At 44.1% G+C, this 17259-nt stretch overlaps 1 protein-coding gene across 1 annotated transcript in view; it reads left to right on the top strand.

Annotated features, from left to right (window-relative positions):
• Nucleotides 1-17259, top strand: part of igdcc3 (immunoglobulin superfamily, DCC subclass, member 3) — a 186379-nt gene that overhangs the window by 68385 nt on the left and 100735 nt on the right. The window lies entirely within an intron of this gene.

The following is a 17259-nucleotide window of genomic DNA, read 5'->3' as shown; positions in this document are numbered from 1 at the left end:
TATTGATGGAAGTACATCCCAGGAGAGTCCACGAACTCATCCAATTGCTCCCCTTTGTCCTAAAGTTTATCTGTATATGTTCCCACAGCCACACATCAATAGAGAAATATATATACCAACAGAAATCCCACAATGATAGAGTCACATTATTGTCCATGGACAACATTAGGGTCATAAATTCATAGACCCCAGGAGAATTTCAACACTTTTAATTACTTTTTGCTCTGACTACTTAAAGAAAGATAAAGATTAGCTTTATTTGTCACCCGTACATGGAAGCATACTGTGAAGCATATCGCTTATGTCAAATCACATCAGCGAGAGTTCTGCATAAAGTTGCCACACTTCTGGCGCCAACATAGCATGCCTGCAATTTACTAACCCTAACTTTGGAATGTGGGAGGAAACCAGATCACCTGGAGGAAATCCACGTGGTCACAAGGAGAACGTATATACCCCTCAGAGGGAGAGGTAGAAATTGAACCCCAATCTTCAGTTGACACTGTAAACATGTTGAGCTAACCACTACACCCATGTGCCGCCATATTAAGTGCAATGTTGGGACAAATGTTGCAGCTTTATAGGACCCTGGTCAGACTCCACTTGGAGTACCGTGCTCAGTTCTGGTCGCCTCAATATAGGAAGGATGTGAAAACCACAGAAAAGGCGCAGAGGAAATTTACAAGGATGTTGCCTGGATTGGGGAGAATGCCTTATGAGAATAGGTTGAGTGAACTTGGCCTTTTTTCCTTGGAGCGAGGGAGGATGAGTGGTGACCTGATAGAGATGTATAAGATGTTGAGAGGCATTGGTCATGTGGATAGTCAGAGGCTTTTTCTCAGGGCTGGAATGGCTAGCATGAGAGGGCATAGTTTTAAGGTGCTTGGGAGTAGGTACAGAGGAGATGTTAGGGGTAAGATTTTTACGCAGAGAGTGGTAAGTGTGTGGAATGGGCTGCCGGCGACGGTGGTGGAGGCGGATATGATAGGGTCTTTTAAGAGACTCCTGGACAGGTACATAGAGCTCAGAAAAATAGAGGGCTATGGGTAATCCTAGGTTATTTCTAAGGTAAGGACATGTTCGGCACAGCTTTGTGGGCTGAAGGGCCTGTATTGTGCTGTAGGTTTTCTGTGTTTCTACATTTCTAACTGGAGCACGCTGAACTCAAGCCCATGCACAACACCTATAAGCAGGATGAGAATACTTCCTTGCAACTTATTTTTAACCCCTTAAATAGCAACAGAGTCCAGAATGACACGGCCGGTGTGCCGTGCCCCTACCGAGTGAAAGGATGGCGTCATGTATTTTTTATTTTAGTGCTGCAGCATGGAGTAGGCCTTTCTGGCCCTTTGCACCGCGCCACCTCAGCAAATCCCAACCTGATTTGCCCTAACCTAACCAGGAGACAATTTACAATGACCACTTCACTTACCTGGTACCTCTTTGGACTGTGGGAGGAAACTGGAGCACCTGGAAAAATCCCACGCGTTCCATAGGATATGAGATTCCTTACAGAATGACGTCAGAATGAGAACGTTGCGTGGAAATCTGAAAATGATCAGATCCTCATTTTGAGGTAACATCCTTTGCAATCTCACTTGACTGCTAAGGCATTGCTGATCCCACTTGGGGGGGGTGGGGGAGGCTTTGCTGAGGTGGTTGGGGGTGGGGAACCAAAATAGGAGCTGTAGGAGGTGGGAGAAAAAGGCAAGAGGAAGGCACAGGGGGGAAAGCATCTGAAAGGGTTAGGTGGACAGACATGCTTGTGGGAGGAGAGCTTGTCTTTCATTTGGTTAAATGGAAAATTAGATATAACCATTGAAGGTTTCCCTGCCTGCCCTAGACTCCAACCGTCATTCTCCATTCCCTGGACAGTGGAAGCCTAACAGAGATACTGTTAACCCCTGATTAAAGTGACAAATGAGTCAGGATGATACACTGGTGTATGATTGATAATCCTCCATGGGTCCCATTCTGATTCTCAAGCAGGGTGGTGTTTTCAAAGGTGGGGTGTTCCTTCTCTTGTATTAACTCCTTCCCATGCCTTTACATTTTTAGACACAGACTGTTAAATAAAGAGAGTCAAGGGCCATCCTTCTGGAGCTGAGACAAGGAGGAATTTCTTCGGTCAGCAGGTAGTGACTCTGGAATTCGTTGCCACAGAGGACTGTGGAGGCCAAGTCATTGGGTGTATTTAAGATGAAGACTGATAGGTTCTTGGTTGCTAATGGGGTTAAGTTGTGGGGGGGGGAGATGAAAGAATGGAGTGAGGAAAAAAATCAGCTATGATTCAATGGTGGAGCAGATTCGATGAGCTGAAGAGTCTTATTCAGCTCTTATTTCTTATGGCCCTAGTCAAAGCTGGATTCTGATGAGGACTTCAAATGTTTTAAGCTTTTTCCACTGAGGTTGGGTGAGATTAGACCTAGCGGTCATAGGTTAAGTGTGAAAGGTGAAATATTTAATGGGAACCTGAGGGGTGACTGTTTCACTCAGAGGGAGTTGTGAGTGTGGAACGAGCTGCCAACCTATGTGGTGAATGTGTGTTCAATTTCAATAATTTAAGAGAAATTTGGATAACTACATGCATGGGAGGAGTATGAGGGGCTATGGGCCTGGTGCAGGTCGATGGATCTATGCGGAACAACAGTTTAGTATGGACTAGATGGGCCGAGGGGCCTGTTTCTGTGCTGTAGTGCTCTATGACTCTAATGGGACGTACAAGACTCAGAGTGATTGGGGTACCAAGTGGCTGTTTGGCATAGAACCAAGGAGTTGTATCTCAGAGCAAAGGTCCGTCTTTTAGGACCGGGATGAGAAGAAACTTCACATTGAGCTCTTAAGTTTTTGGATAATTTTATCTGCAGAAAGCTAAAGATGCTTTTTCAAAGTATATTCCAGCTAAAATCAAAAAATTTTTGAAAGTTAGAGGAATCACTTATATTGCCCTAAATATTTAGAGAGTATACTTACGTGGAGTGCTGCCAAAAGAAAGCAGCAACCATCGTCAAACACCCCCACCGTCCAGACAATGTCCTCTTCTCGCTACTACCAATGGGCAGGAGGTACAGAAGCATTAGGTCCCACACAACCAGGTTCAGGAACAGTTATTACCTTACAACCTTCAGGCTCCTGAACCAGCATGGATTACTTCATTCAGCACAACTCTGAACAGATTCTACAACCTACAGACTCACTTTCAAGGACTCTTTACAAATTCGTGCTCAAAATTATTTTTATTTGCAGCTGTTATTTGCTTACTTTTACTGTTTGTGCAATTTGTCTTCTTTTCTGCATATTAGGTGTTTGACAGTATTTTTAAAGGGTTCTGTTGGGTTTGTTTGTGGCACAAATCTTAAGGTTGTATGTAATATACCTACTTTGATATTAATGTATTTGGAAATTTTCTTCTTTTGCACATTGGTTGTTTGTTATTCTTTGTTTCTGTATAGTTTTTCTTAAAATCCTATTGTATTTATTTATTTTTTCCCTGTAAATGCTGTCTGCATGAAAACCAATCTCAAGATGGTATATGATAACATATCTGTACTTTGATAATAAATTTATTTTCAACTTTGAGCTTTGAATCAGATTATATGGGTATCAAACATCAACTTGTCTTGAGGTAAAGGGTCTTATTAAATGAAGCACTGTGCTCAAGGGGCTGCTCAAGAATCAAATTAAAACCTGCTCAAACCTCCCAACTGTAGCCAATCCAAACAGAAACCCTAGTACATTCTTATATGGCCTGACAAGGAGCTTTCATATAAAAATGGGAACATGACTATTCAGAAACAGGTAATAACAAACAGATAATCCTAACCCTCCCTCGAGTCAGGCCAAAGTGTCTCGACCGTCATAAACCTAAATGTGTTACTAGAATATTCATGTAGATGGGTGCTGTTGGGCTCAGTTCTAGAAACAAGGCTGTAGAATGGCGAGGTGTTCGTAAGGAAATGCTGCTGACTGCACCATTCCAGGCTGCAGGCGTGTGCAGTGAAGCTCGGTGCAGCCAAAGCTCTTTGAGGGAAGGCCATAGTCTAGGGTCCTTGCACTTCTGCAAATGGAGGGGCTGGGTTGAGTGGGGAAACCACTCAAATGTTAAAATGCTGTATTGGCCCAGGATCCATATTAGTGGCAACAGCTCTATGGTGTAAAAAAATAAATTGGCACTGAAAGTAACAGCCATGAATGTAATAATTCTGCATTTTTTTAAGAATAAAATTTAGATTTGAAGTATTATTTAAAAAGTTGAAAGAATGGCCTTTTCCTGTTTATAACTTTTAAGCTCCTGAGTTGGAATTGCTGTTTCTGTTTCACTCAATTAAGTCCTTTGAAATATTTGGAGTATTTTGGGTTGTGCCCCTGCATATGGCCAGTTTGCAAACCTCTGCAGAAATATTTATCTGAACTTGTTACAGGTCAATGCTCATTGAATTGACACTGGGCAATCTCAGCTGTGAGCAGTGCAGATACACTGCGTACATGCCATTTATAACATATCAAAGTGGCATCTTCCTTTTACACTTCACAACCACTTTTCCCTGTGCCAATAGACTGGAATACGAATAAAATGCAGAGTAAAGTCAACAGTTCACGTTCAGAGTAAAGGGATATTGATTTGACAATTCTGTTGATTTGGCTGATGTTTACATGGCTGTTTGAACACAGATCTATTATCAGGCAATAAAGTCAGCCTTATTTTTGTTGGGATTTCATCACATTGTGATTTCCTTGTATGCTAAACCATCAAATGTTAGTCAGGGCTTTATTTCTTGCAGACCTTCTAATGTTAGCATTTTTTGGACTTAATTTTTTTCCTGATGATGATGATCATCATCATTCTAATGTTAGCATTTTTAGGATTTAAATTTTTTCCTGAGGTGAGAAATAAACTCTTAAAATGTTGACTGAGGAAGAAATCCTTACATTTTTCAGTTCAATTGTCATTCAAATCGGTGAAATATAGTTTTTTCTGTATTGTTATTGGTTTATTATTGTGACATGTTCCAAAGTACAGGGAAAGGCTTGTCTTGTTCATACAGATCAAATCATTGCACAGTGCATTGAGCTGGAATAAGGTAAAACAGTGCACTATAAAGATTACCAAAAGGTACAATTGCTGGTAAACAATAAAGTGCAACATCATAATGAGGTAGATAATGAGACCAAAAGTCCACCTTAGCATACAGAATCAGAATTAATATTGCTGGTATATGTCATGAAATGCGTTGCTATGCAGCAGCAGTACATAGGAATAAAAACTTTGAATTACAGTAATATATATATTAAAGAGTTTACTTAAGTCACTGGTGCAAACTTGTGAGGTAGTGTTGATGGATTCAATGTCCATTCAGAAATCTGACGGCAGAGAAGAAGCTGTCCCTCCTTCCTGATGGTAGCAATGAGAAGAGGGCATGTCCTGGGTGATCGGGGTCCATTTAGGAGTCTGATAATAGTGGGATAGAAGCTATCCTTGAGCCTAGTGGCATGTGCTTTCAGGTTTTGGGGAGAGGGGAGAAAAGAGACTTGTCCGGGGCGGGTGGGGTCTTCGATTATACTGGCTGTTTTACTGAGGCAGGGAGAAGAATAGATAGCCCATAGAGGGGAGGCGGGTCCCTGTGATGCACTGAGCTGTGTCCACAACTCTTTGCAGTTTCTTGCAGACACGTCCAGGCAGAATGCTTTCTATGCTGTATCGATAAAAATTGGTGAGGAAGTAGAGAAATTGGCGAGCTTTCTTGGCCGTGGTTGGACCAGGACAGGGTGTTGGTTTTGTTCATACCCAGCAACTTGAAGCTCTCACCCATCTCACCTTCAATACCATTAATGTAGACAGGAAAATGTACACTGCCCCCTTTTGTGAAGTCAAAGACCAGCTCTCTTGTTTTGTCGGCATTAAGGGAGATGTTGTTGTCTTGACACTATGCCATTGAGCTCTCTACCTCCTTTCTGCACTCGGACTCAAATATTTCCATCTGACTCACGGTCACTGTCAAACTCCCAAGGATACTCAAGATTTGGGCAGGATTAACATTCAGAGATCCAGCCAAGGTCAAACTCCAGGACAAGAATGATGGCAAAAAGTCAAGAATAACTGGTTCACTTCAAATTCGAAAGGTTTTACATGAAGCCAGAATTCAGGGAAGTTGGTCGATATCAAACATTAAAGATTTAGATGGATACCAAAACCAGGAATACTACCTGGCGTCAAATTCAGGTGCTGAGTCCTTTTCAAAACCCATGTGTCTAAGTCAATGTCAAACGGCAAGGATGCAGCGATTTTAAAGCAGGAAGGGTTGGGAACACTCAGCAGAGCAGGCGACATCTGTGGATCTAGAGGGAGTTATCCATCTTTCCTCAGTTCTGCAGATAGATGCAGGGAAAATATGAAGTGAAAGAGAGAATAGTGACCTGGGTTAGGTCGCACGGCTGTCTGTAAGGAGTTTCCACGTTTTTCTGCTGGATGCTCTGGTTTCCTCCCATATTCCAAAGACACAGAGGTTAGTAGGTTAATTGGTCACTGGGTGGGGCAGGCTTGTTCCCATGCTGTCTCTTTAAATAAAACAACAAAAGGGAGGTCCAATGGGAGAACAGTGACAAAGATGTTAATTATGTAAAACTAACGAAGAAGGCAATGAGATAATTGGGCAGCACAGTAGCGTAGTGGTTAGCGTGATGCATTACAGCGCTGGGAGGAAGGGCGAGACTCAATTCCCTCTGCTATCTGCAAGGAGTCTGTACATTCCTGCCACCAACACGGGGGTTTCCTCCGGGTGTGCTACGTTCCAAAGATGTATCGTTAGGGTCAGCGAGTTGTGGTGTTGCTACCTTGGTGCCGGAAGGGAGGCGACAGTTGCTGCCTGACCTGCTCGATCCTCGCCGATGTGATTTGACGCAAACAACACATTTTGATGTACATGCGACAGATAAAGCTCATCTCTAAAGTAAAGAAACAAAAGATTGGGTCGAGCGAGGTTCAAGTGTCAACGGCAGGGTTGTGTTGAATTCGGTGTTGTCCTGACCGGAACTGACTGAGGCTGAAACGCAGGGATGAGATTGAATTTAAAACCCAAGAATTATTTTGATGTTTTGGTTCTTCAGCTTCAGAGAAGTTAAACCTAATACTGATTGGACCATCCTACTGTGGGCACTGCGTCGGGACAGTGCTTTAGCTGGTGTGATCACTCTGTATCACACATTAACCAGGGAATGAAAGGACAGGCTTGATGCAATTATGACAAACAGCCCTGGGAAAACGGAGCTTAAGTTTTCATTGAAATAGAACATAAATGTCCAGGATTTGTAATTACATCTTGCCTTTTACTCGAGGTCCAGAGCACAATCAAATGTGTACAGCATTGTAAGCCTTATTTTGGGGCTGCTCAGTAGTGGTTAGCGTAACGCTAACACAGAGCTAGCGACCCGGGTTCACAAATTCCCCGCGACCCGTGGGCGTCAGGTGATCCGATTCCCTCCCATATCTTAGAGACCTATAGATTAGGAGGTTAATTTGTCATGTGGTTGTAGGCAGGCGGTGCTGACTCCCTGGGCCGTAAGGGCCGTTACCGCCCGGTATGAATGAAAACGCAAGTCAGACGAGGAGACAGTGCACAGCAAGATCTCACAACCAACAGTGGGTTTTATTGCGATAATTAACCATTAGCCCGAGTATTCTCCATCCTTTTCTTGTCCAAACGAATTCATTGCAATTATTTGCTACCATTTGGGATGATAGACTAGATCTTGGTTTAACATTATCTAGATAACACCACCCTGCAGTCAGTACTCTCTTCCCGAAGTGCCCGACTTGATTTTTTTTTAATGTGTAGTCAAGTCTTTGGTGCGGGATTGAACCCGCAGCCCGTTTTCTCAGAGGTGAGAATTCGGCCCCTCTTCGCCGACTTTCCACGCCTGTGTTGGGGCCAGCACATTATTACACGGTTGCTTTGGCGTTTACTGAAAGCTGGCCGTTCCGCTGCCGAGTTCCTGGTGCTCCCTGCTTCGGACGCCTTCTTTCCGCCAGCCCATGACAGAGCGAGCACACGATCTGGCAAAAGAATGCTGAGTTAACGCGGTGCGTTGATCACGCAGAAGGCAGCTTCTGAAATGCTTGGAATTACAGCTGACCTGCTGAAGCATTTGGATTTTACTCTTAGAAGCAGTGGATTCTTGGCAGGCGGCCAGAGAGACAAGAGGCAGGAAGGAGGAGCGGTGGCGGGGGAGGGTTGGTCGGAACGGGGTGGTCCTCCCGTGTTCAGCTACAGTGTGCGGACTCCTTTCAACGGAGCGGGGCCACGTGACTCGCAAAGTTGGCCCGGCTCCCAGAGCACGGCTGTGAATTGACTCGGGTTTCCCTGGCTCCGTGCCAGCAGCGGGTTGGTGTGGGGGAACTGTGTCACGGAGCGTGCTGCTGGCCGGGGCCAGAATTTGCTTTCGAGGAAAACGCAGCGCTGGAGAAGGCGAGCGGCTGTCAGCAGCACAGGCTCACTGAGCAGCCGTCTGCATTGTACCTATCCCCAGTTCGCCTGCAATTCGCACTGCTCCACGGCTCCGGCTCCCGCAGCCTTACCCACCCCTCCCCATGGACCTTGCCCCCCCCCCTCTTGTGGTACCACACTCTCTACCTTAGAGAGTCCCTTACGAACCCACTTCCTGGCAACATGATCACTGTTAACCCTTTCTATGGATTTTCTGTATCCGTGCAAATCGTTGGTTCAGTAATTTATTTTTCTGCCCAAGTAGTTTAGAGATTTTAATCTCCCACGCTGCGCAACATTGCCTGAAGAGATTTGGAAATAAATCCCCTCTTAACTATAGAATAGCATTAAACATGTTACTTAGCCAAGTTCAGCAGCAGCAACATGTTCAATGAAATTGGCTAAAGTTTATCGTCTGTTTGATTGCAACAAGTATTTCCCCTGCCCCCTCCCCTCTTTCCCAACGTGGCTGTGGAAAGAGAAGAGGCAACTGACCAACACAAGGGATTGATTCTACAGATGCTGGAAATCTTGGAGAAACACACACAAAATGCTGGAGCAACTCAGCAGGTCGGGCAGCATCCATGGAAATGAACAGACTGTCAACATTTCGGGCCCAGACCCCTCTTCAAGACTGAGAAGGAAGGGGGTAGATACCAGAATAAAAAGGTGGGGGGGGGGGGAAGCAAGCTAGCTAGAAGGTGATCGGTGAAGCCAGGTGGATGGGAAAGGTCAAGGGCTGGAGAAGAAGGAATCTGTAAGGAGAGGAGAGTGCACCATAGGAGAAAGAGAAGGGGGAAATAATAGGCAAGTGAGAGGAGATGAAAGGGAGTTGGGGGGGGGGGATTTGTTTACCAGAAGGAGAAATGGATTTTCATGCCATCAGGTTGGAGGCTGCCCACACAGAATATAGAGTGTTGCTCCTCCACTCTGATGGTTTGACAGGTTGTAATTGGAAATGGGATTGTGCAGATGCTGGAAATCTAGAGGATCGCATGAAAAATGCTGGAGGAACTCAGCAAGTCATACCACATCTACTAAAGTTACAAACAGTCTACGGTTTGGGCTGAGACCCTTAGTCAGGATTCAATTGACTATAGCTTTCTTTCTACAAGTCTTCCAAACAGACTATTGTCGTCTTGTCCCAAATCCACACATTTAGCAACACATCGTTCAAAGTTAGAAGGAAGATGGCCAATAGAGAAGCATGAGGAGGTGGTGAGGGGCAAGACCCAGCAAGCATTAGGTGGATTCGGCTGAAGGAATGGGGTGGGAGGTGATTGACAGATGGAAGAGGGAGGTGGAGAAGGGATTGGAGGTGATAGGTGGAGCAGAAGGGGGTTTCCAGTTGATGAAATATGATAGGAATAGAAGATGGAGCATTGAACCGTATGAAGAAGGTGGGAGGAGAACGAGTGGGCGGAGTGTACAGCACGAGAGCAGCATCGTGCAATACATAAAATTACTACAATACTGTGCAGAAGTCTTAGACACATGCAGTATATATAGCTGAGTGTTGCAGTAGGGTTTTGGCCTGAAATGTCGGCTGTTCATTGACTTCCATAGATGCTTCTTCAACTGCATTTTGTGTGTATTGCTCTGGATTTCCAGCATCTGCAGAATTTCTCTAGTTTGTACAGTACATAGCTCAGGACCTAAGACTGTTGCACAGTACTGTATTTGCCAATGTGGAACGGAGGGAGACTTTGTAAATCTGACGGGAGCAAAAGCTGTTGGGAATGGCTGAAGTGGCTGAGGGATGGGAGACAGGTGACAGAGAAGGAATGCCATGGGGTGGAGGTGGGGGGGGGAGCGGGAGGTTGGTGCGGGTGCTGACACACCCAGCCCTGAGATAACAGGCAAAGTCATTTGATTCCAAACATTTGGCTTAATGGTCATTACAGAATGTCTTTCTGGTGCTCCCCGCTCCCTTCCCTTTTTCCCAATCATGATTCCCCTCTCCCTGCCCCCTTCCCACTCTCAGTCCACAATAGAGACCCATATCAGATTCAGGCACATATCATGAATTATTTTTTTAACGGCAACAGTACAGTGCGATACATAAAATTACTACAGTTCTGTGGAGAAGTCTTAGGCACCCTAGTTATATGTATGTGCCTAAGACTTTTGCACAGTACTGTATGTGTGAAAAGCATAAGTGGTCTCATGCACAAATGGTGGCCAGCCCTGGACTGCGTCAGCTGGGATCATGTCCTTTATGATCTTACTGCTTTGCCAAATTGTAGGATCATACTTAATAAGATTGGAAATTGAGAACTTAATGCACATGGAGTATGGCTTGCAAAAATGCACTCTCTTTCTCCAGACTTGGACATTAGCTAAGTTGAGGTTTCTAATTTCAGGTATCTTGCTCTGTTCCTTTCTCTCTTCTCCTGATCTACTCAGTTCTTCCTACACACACCCAGGCCCCCGCCCCAATAACACCCTATCACCCAGTTTCTTCCTCCTCCTGCTACCCTAGACATACCTCCCACTGGCTCCCTTCCTACCTCACTTATTTGGTGCCATGTTCTACTTCCCTTTCCTATCAGATGCCGCCATCTGCAGCCCTCCATTGCCTCCTCCTATCACCTCCCAGTCTCTGAAGCTATTTCCTCCATCCCCTTCTCCACTTGTCTATCACTCCTCCTCAACTGTTCCACCTATCAATCGCTACCTCTTGTCCCCTGCCCATGCCTTTATTTTGGCAATCTTCCTTCTACTTTTCTCAGCCCTGATGAAGGGCCTTGACTCGAAAACGTCAACTGTCCGTTACCCTCTTCAGATGCCAACTGACACATGGGGTTCCTCCAGCAGTTTGGTTATTGCATTGCGGGTTCATCGAGCTGAGGAGAGGTTGAGTGGAGTGAAGATTTTCCAGTACTCTGCGGGGACTGTCAGTGGATTAAAGACGAGTCATCTTGGGCTGCCCTGAATTGAGGTGTAGAAATGGCAAACTGCATACACCTTTGAGAAGCTTTGCCTGGCTGGCCTCCAACTTCACAGCTGGGGGGACAGTACAGAGCCGGACACAGGGAAATGAAAATATGAGGAAATAATGAATTAGATAAAAATCACAGGAAGATTCTGGGTTGCAGTGACAGAAATCCAATAGGGAATCAGGAATAATCAGCATAGGGATATGGTCCCTGTAGAAATTATTGATTGTTTAGATAATATTGGTGTAACAAAGATTTGTAATAAGCACAAGCCTCTCGCTTCAGTGTTTTATTTCAGAGTTCCGTGGATGCACATATTTCCTTTCTTGTAAAAACGGAATCCCAGAAAAGACCAGTTTCAATATTCACTCCCCTGCATACAGCTTTCAAAATGGTTCTGGGTGAATGCATGTGCTCAAGCACTCCAGCCAATGAACCTCTACCAGAAACCCTGACTGTGCACCTCCCTTTCCTTTGACAAAACCTTTATTGTTGCTCTTGTTGTTTGATATTTAAGGCTTGATTATACCCAGCACCCAGCAAGTATCTCCATCGATCACCAGTTGTGATGGACCACATAAACTTGTAAGATATTGCTTCCCCACCAAAATAACACTCAAACCCTGGACCATCCTGGGAGCAGAGAAGACTATTGCCCTCTTTTGCGCCCCCCCCCCACACTGCTACCCATTCCTAAATTGAAATTTTGTCCACTAGGAATTTACAGAAATCTTGACTGCTGATATTTATCCAGCTTTCTCTCCTGTGTCTCTTTGCCCTTTGATCAAATCTTCTCCATGGCTCCCAGTCACCTCAAAGGTTGCCCCCCAAAGGCTCATGACAAGGATCCAGGGAATGAAAGAGTTAATGTATGTGGAGCGACCTGTACTCATTGGAGTTTAGAAGAATGGGGGGAGACTCTCATTGAAACCTATTGAATATTGAAAGGTCTTGATAGAGTGCCTGTGGAAAGGATGTTTCCTATAGTAGGGGAGTCTATGACCAGAGGGCACAACCTCAGAACACAAGGAAAAGAAATGAGGAGGAATTTCTTTAGCCAGTGGGTGACAAATTTGTGGATTTCATTGCCATGAATAGATGTGGAGGTTAAGTCATTGAGTATATTTAAACCAGCGATTGATAGGTTCTTGATTGGTAATGGGGTCAAAGGTTATGGGGAGAAGACAGGAGAAAGGAGTTCAGGGGGATATAAATCTGCCGTGATAGAATGGCAGAGCAGAGTCAGTGGTCCAATCAGCCTAATTCTGCTCCTAATTTTGTCTTATGGTGTTATGATCTTATCCGCTCCATTTCTGTGGCCTCATAGAAGATCTTAAAGGTTTCAAGTGTGAACCTCAGTTACCTGGATTAGATCCATATGACAGGTGGTATGCTAATGAACAACACTTCCTACCTGTTACTTTGGAGACCTTGTTTAACATTTGTGAGGTTCTGAGCATCATTGGGCTTTGTGGGTGTTACATCCAGACCTACTTCAAAAAGGGTAGCAAATACAGTACTCAAGGTGTTGTATCTCAATGTGCTGAGTATGAAAAATACGGTGGATGATCTTGTTGTACTATTACAGATAGTCAGGTATGATGTTGTGGCCATCACTGAATTGTAGCTGAAGGATGGTTGTAGTTGGGAGCTGAATATCCAAGGTTACACGTTGTATTGAAGGGATAGGAAGGTAGACAGAGGGGGAGGCGTGGCTCCACTGGTGAAGAATGGCATCAAATCAGTCGAAAGATGTGACGTACGATTGGAAGATGTTGAGTTAAGAAACTTCAAGGGTAAAAGGACCCTGGTGGCAGTTACATATAGGCCCCCCCAACAGTGGCTGGGAGGTGCACCACAGATTACAACAGGACTTAGAAAAGGCGTGTCAAAAAGGCAATGTTATGCTAGTCATGGGAGATTTTTACATGCAGGTCGATTGGGAAAATCAGGTTGGGGGTGGATTTCAAGAGAGTGAGATTGTTGAATGCCTAAAAGATGGCTTTTTAGAACAGTTTGTCATTGAGCCTACTAGGGGATCAGCTATACTGGATTGGGTGTTATGTAATGAACCAGAGGCGATAAGGGAGCTTAAGGTAAAAGAACCCTTAGGAACCAGTGATCACAATATGATTGAATTCAACCTGAAATTTGATAGGGAGAAAGTAACTTCTGATGTAGCAGTATTTCAGTGGAGTAAGGGAAATTACAGTGGTATGAGAGAGGATTTGGCCAAAGTAAATTGGAGGGAGCTGGAGGGAGCTGCTGGAAGGGATGCCAGCAGAGCAGCAATGTCGTGCGTTTCTGGGAAAAATAAGGAAGGTGCAGGACATGTGTATTCCAAAAGTGAAGAAATACTCAAATGGCAAAATAGTACAACAGTGGCTGACAAGGGAAGTCAAAGCTAATGTAAAAACAAAAGAGAGGGCATACAATAAAACAAAAATTAGTGGGAAGTTCTTAAAAACCTACAGAGAGCAACTAAAAGAATCATTAGAAGGGAAAAAATGAAATATGAAAATAAGCTAGCAAATTATATCCAAGTGGATAGTAAAAGTTTTTTCAAGTATGTAAAAAATGAAAGAGAGATGAGAGTGGATATAGGACCGCTAGAAAATGAGACAGGAGAACTAATAACGGGGGACAAGGAAATGGCAGATGAACTAAATGAATATTTTGCATCAGTCTTCTCTGTGGAAGACGCTAGCAGTGTGCCAGATGCTGTAGTGTGTGAAGGAAGAGAAGTGGGTGCAGTTACTATCTCAAGGGAGAAGGTGTTCAAAAAGCTGAAAGACCTAAAAGTACTTAAGTCACCCGGACCAGATGAACTGCACCCTAGGGTTCTGAAAGAGGTAGCGTTAAAGATTGTGGCGGCATTAGAAATGATCTTTCAAAAATCATTGGGCACTGGCGTGGTGCCAGAGGACCAAAAAATTGCAAATGTCACTTCACTCTTTAAGAAAGGAGGAAGGCAACAGAAAGGAAATTATAGACCAGTTAGCCTGACCTCAGTGGTTGGGAAGATGTTAGAGTGAATTGTTAAGGACGAGGTGACGGGGTACTTGGTGACACAGGACGTGATAGGACAAAGTCAGCATGGTTTCCTTAAGGGAAAATCCTGCCTGATGAACCTGTTGGAATTCTTTGGGGAGATTACAAGTAGGATAGATAAAGGGGATGCAGTGGATGTTGTATATTTGGACTTTCAGAAGGCCTTTGACAAGGTGCCACACATGAGGCTGCTTACCAAGCTAAGAGCTTGTGATATTACTGGAAAGTTACTAAGATGGTTAGTGCATTGGCTGATTGTAAGAAGGCAGCGAGTGGGAATAAAAAGATCCTTGTCTGGTTGACTGCCAGTGACTAGTGGTGCTCCGCAGAGATTGGTGTTTCTTCTTATGCTGTATATTAGTGATTTAGATGATGAAATAGATGGCCTTGTTGCCAAGTTTGCAGATGATACGAAGATTGGTGGAGGGGCAGGTAGTGTTGAGGAAACAGGTAGGATGCGGAAGGGCTTAGATCAGGAGAATGGGCAAGAAAGTGGCAAATGAAACATTATGTTGGAAAATGCACTTTGGTAGTAGAAATAAATGTGCAAATTATTTTCTAAATGGGGAGAAAATCCAAAAATCTGAGATGCAAAGGGACTTGGGAGTCCTTGTGCAGTACACCCTAAAGGTTAACTTGCAGGTTGAGTCGGTGGTGAGGAAGGCAAATGCCATGTTAGAATTCATTTCAAGAGGTCTAAAATATAAGAGCAGGGATATGATGCTGAGGCATTATAAGGCACTGGTGAGGCCTCACCTTGAGTATTGTGAACAATTTTGGGCCCCTCATCTTAGAAAGGATGTGCTGGCATTGGAGAGGGTCCAGAGGTGGTTCACAAGGATGTTTCTGGGAGTGAAAGGGTTATCATTCGAGGAACGTTTGGTGGCTCTGGGTCTGTACTTGCTGGAATTTAGAAGGATGAGGTGGGATCTCAGTGAAACCTTTCAAATATTGAAAGGCCTAGACAGAGTAGATGTGGAAAGAATGTTTCCCATGGTGGGAGAGTCTAGGACAAGAGGGCACAGCCTCAGGATAGAGGAGTGTCCATTCAAAAGAGAGATGCACAGAAATTTCTTTAGCCAGAGGGTGATGAATTTGTGGAATTTGTTGCCACCTGCAGCTGTGGAGGCCAGGTCGTTGGGTGTATTTAAGGCAGAGATTGATAGGTTCTTGATTGGACATGGCATCAAAGCTTACGGGGAGAAGGCCAGGAAATGGGATTGAGGAGGAGAAAGAAAGGATTAACCATGATTGAATGTCGGAGCAGACTTGATGGGCCAAATGGCCTAATTTTGCTCCTATGATGATCCCTCCTCCAACGGAGTGACCTAGACTGGCCAGTCTCAATTCTCTGTTATATGGGGATCTTAACGTAAACCGTATAACTATATGTAATAAAAATAGAGAAGGCAAGAGGTACTCGGTAGATTCTGGATTATGGGAAGGAAAAGGGCTTCCGTTTCTGTTCAATACATTGTCACTCCTCATTCAGAGCTGGGTGTAAGTGCTGTCCAATACTGCTATGGGTACATTTCCATCCAAAGAAATGCAGTGGTTCAGAAATATCCAGCCCCTACTGACCCAAGAGCGACCAGCGAGATGTGGAAAGTGTGGGTCCTCCCAGAAAGATGCCGTGCCATAAAATGGATTTAAAAAGTCTTCAAGGGAATTGGGAAAATGTAGAGATGTACCATACCGCCTTGAATGCATAATGACTTCTGGCAGCTGCTCGGCACCTGACCGCAAGACACTCTCGCGAGTTGTGGCCACGGCTCAGCCTATCACAGGAACCAGCATCCCTTCCACGGATTCTGTCTGCATTTCTCACTGCGTGGGTAAAAAGCGGCTAACCTAATCAAAGACCCTGCCCGCCCTGCACACTCTCTCCTTACCCCTCTCCCATCAGGCAGAAGATAACAAAAAGGTTTGAAAGTACTTACTGCCAGGCTCAAGGACAGTTTCTATCCCACTGTTATCGAAGACTTTTGAATAGATCTCTTGTATGTTAAGAATGACTCTTGCCTTTACAGACCACCTCATTAATATCTTGCACTTTATAGTTTATCTGCACTGCACGCTTCTGGTAGCTTTTCAACTTTATTCTGCCTTGTTATTGCTTTACTTTAATCTAGCTCAATGTACTGCATAATGATTTGATCTGTATGAACAATATGCAAGACAAGCTTTTCATTGTATTTTGGTACACGCGACTACAGTAAACTAATACCAATGCCCGATAAGCCAAATTTAAGGTGCAGAGAATGGAGGGATGGAAAGGGTGAACAGATGGGAATGTCTTGTGACTGGGTGATGAAAGGACAGATTAAATTACAAAAGATTAGTGAAATATTGAAAATAATCAGGAATATTATTTAATTTAATTTTTTTCTCCAAGTCTGTTGTTTTCTTGAGTTTAAATATATGTTAGAAAAAAAATTGCCTGTTACTCATTCTCTTCGAAGTTACTTTTTACCCTCTTGATATCAATTTCTGCAATTAACGTGTTTTCAATATACTGCGATTAAATCTGACTTCAACTATCTTTTCAGAGGCAGGAGGTTCATCACTGACATCTGTATCCTTGTGAGTGCTGTACTCTGAAAACAATAATAACTGTGACAGTGTTGGGTTTGAACACTGCTTTAATTTGAAGGAGACACTTGGAAGTGTTGGGTATAAGGTAAGTATTGGTTTGGGTGGCAGCATATGGAGGGGAGATTGCAATACCAGTCCAACACTTGTAATCTCTATACAGAAGGCAGAATGGATACATCTAGCCAACTAATCTC

Source organism: Mobula birostris, chromosome 14, assembly GCF_030028105.1.
Source record: "Mobula birostris isolate sMobBir1 chromosome 14, sMobBir1.hap1, whole genome shotgun sequence".
Classification (NCBI taxonomy): domain Eukaryota; kingdom Metazoa; phylum Chordata; class Chondrichthyes; order Myliobatiformes; family Myliobatidae; genus Mobula; species Mobula birostris.
The sequence above is the reverse complement of the archived record's forward strand: the minus strand, read 5'-3'. Positions and strand labels throughout refer to the sequence as shown.